Source organism: Parasteatoda tepidariorum, chromosome 2 (assembly GCF_043381705.1).
Source record: "Parasteatoda tepidariorum isolate YZ-2023 chromosome 2, CAS_Ptep_4.0, whole genome shotgun sequence".
NCBI classification, from domain to species: Eukaryota; Metazoa; Arthropoda; class Arachnida; order Araneae; family Theridiidae; genus Parasteatoda; species Parasteatoda tepidariorum.
Genome location: NC_092205.1, coordinates 55,034,932 through 55,038,048, shown reverse-complemented (window position 1 = coordinate 55,038,048; position 3,117 = coordinate 55,034,932).

Genomic DNA, 3,117 nt, shown 5'->3' with positions numbered 1-3,117 from the left:
TAGATTTATCATAAACAATTAGATGATCTGTTGCATTTTTTTCGTATGTATCCTTTACAAGAGACAAATAATTAAAACGAATAAAACGATTCTGGTTTTAAGTCTTATAACTATGTATGCCTCATGTTAAAACTAATTAAAATTGCTTGAATGAGTTACGAAAATATTTCAAAAAGACAAATTTAAAAAAAAAATTCTCCTCAGGAGTACAACACGTATACAAAAAATATTTTATTAACATCAAATTTTAAAAAAACGTTTTTGAAAAACAAAAACTATTTCAAAATTTGTAAAATACTTTTGTTGTTTATAAATGATTACAGAGGTAATAATAAGAAGTAAAACACAATTGAACGGACAATTGTAGTTAATGTCAGTAGCATTTACCAAAATGCATTATTTATATACGCTCAAATGTAAAGTTTAATTTTGATGAACATAATAACTCTTGCTTCCATCACAACATTTAAAAATTATTAATTGCTTTTTTAAATAAATTTTGATAAATTTAAAAAGAAAAAGAAATTATAAATATATATTCTTTTTTTTTATATAAATATTACAAATACATAAAAACTACTTTTCTTGATACACTTTTATTTGCTTGCATCAGGAAAGCAATTTTAAAAACTAGACTACTAACCTTGGCAAACAATAATATACACTTTAATTCTGGTGGCCAAGCTACTAACTACATAAATTTTTAAGTCTTCTGCTGCCATCTAGTGTCTAATAAATATTTTAAAACTGATTGTTTTATTAAGGTACTAGTTTAAAAATACTTAAAATGGAAAATTAGATTTTGTTTTCGCAGTTACAAAAATGCTCTAGATGATTTCCAGTTGATACGTTAAAACTTCATCTTGCAAACAAATTGAACTTCTTTTAAATAGGTTGAATAATTTATTCGAAGGATATATAAAAATTCCTATTTCGACTATATTGAAAAATTATAAAAATACCAGAATTTATACAGTTCTATCTCACTATCTAGCACATTTTGAGTTTTGTAAATCTTCATGAGAAGACAAAAAAAATTTCTTGTTATTTATTATCTTCAGATGTTAAAAAAAAAAGGAAATATCCGCTTAATTTAAGTTATTAAATTCCTGAAAAAAGTTAATGAAAAAAAAAAAGTCAATGCGGTTTCTAAAAAGATTTTTGCATATTATAATAAAACTTGCACTATATTTAAGGGGTATTAATCATTATATCTGATGGAATATCTAGTACAGATTAGGCAGAATTTTTTTAATTTATTTGCTTAATTATTTATTTATTTTGAGCTTCGAATTGTGGTTTAATATTTTATAAAATAATTTTGCTATGGTAAAAAACTATAGATAAAAAGATGAAATTATAATATATATTTTTATAGAAAGTTTCAATAATTTTTTTTTAAATTATTTATTTAAAGAAAATTTGTGAAATATTTATTCTGTAACAGAAAATTTGATTAAAATAATTTGCTTATACTGCTTGAAGTATATTTTTAATAAAACTCGAAAGATGGCGATACTATCAATAAGGATAAAAATTTGTACACTTGGTAGTATAGCATCATTATCATTGATAGAGAAAATAACCTTTCATCATCTGCTCAGAAAATTTTCATGTAATTTTTTTGTGTATCATGAATATTATTGCTCTTTAATTTAATTATTATTGTAATTCTTTAATTTAATGGAAGCATGAATTTATATACCGTGTCACCGTTATTATTTTTTTATAATTTCCTTTTTTTTATTTAGTTACTTATTTCTATTTTATTATTATTTTTATTAATATTAATATACTGTAAATAGCCCTTGATAAAAATATGTGATCGTTAATTCGTGAAATTTTTAAAACCTAAAAGCTTAGAAGATTTAGATATGTTTTACGCTAAAAAAAATATTAATAAATAAAATTTTTTCTAACTCGCGCCTCTTTTCTATTGAACAAAAAATAAACGTTGCTAATAAAATATGTTGTGAAATTAAACAAAATTATTTGACAAAAGTAAATATTACAAATGCAAGTTTAAATATTATCTTTATTAATTTTAGGGGTGATAGGATAAAAAATTGACCCACTTATCACATAAAACAGTGTTTCCCAAACTTATGACTTTTGTGTACCCTTTCTAAATTTTTCGTAATGCTGTGCGCCACTAATAAAAAAAATGAATGTATTTTTTACTATAAAAAATTGCACAAAAGTTAAAACTCACAACAGGCTGTTGACTAATTATTAACTATTAACTCTGCAAAAAATAGCCAATAGAAAAATACGTAACTGTAAATTTTCATGGCTAGCTTTGTTTTTAAATAAAATTTTTTGAAATTTTCGTTTGTTGCAAAATATTTCGCATAAGAACGCGTACCCCCACTAAATTGTTCCAGTACCCCTTGGGGGTACGCGTACCACACTTTGGAAAACACTGACATAAAACAATGAAACTATAATAGTTTTTATCTTCTAAACTACGATGTTTATAAACAATTACTTTACAATTTAAAATATATAAAGATACACCATGTTTTATTTTCCTTTTCGCACGATGGGCAATATTCTTGTGGTCCCTCCACATTAAAATTTCGGTTAAAATATTTCTGCACGGCAAAGGGTAAAGTTTTTATTTAACTCGGTTTGTTGTTCGAGAAAATTGTTTAGAAATTATTGCAGCCTAAACTAAAAATTAATTAATAATGAAAGTAAAACTCCTGTTTGCATGAAGATTTTGTTTTCTTTTTCAGGTATCAAAAATCCCAAAATATAAGTCCATTTCAGAATGCAACAATGGGCGAATTTTTATCCCTTAAAGTAAAGGGAATCAAAGTTAGCAGGAATCAGCAAGATATGGTTCCCATAATAAAAGCTGGAAAGCGATTGGAAGTTTAGACCCCTTAATGTAAATGTCACTTTTTGTTTATTTCGAACTTTTTTCAAGTGAATCAAAATATTTTTGCCCACAATTTTAAAACTCATTTATCCAAAGAATATTTCATGTAAAAAAATTTTTTTTCCTAATTACTTATTATTTTTTACTTAATAATAATCGAAAATTGTAATGTAATTGTGATTAAAAAGTTTTGTATTGTAATAATTTTAAATTTTGTGCTTTTAATGACAAAA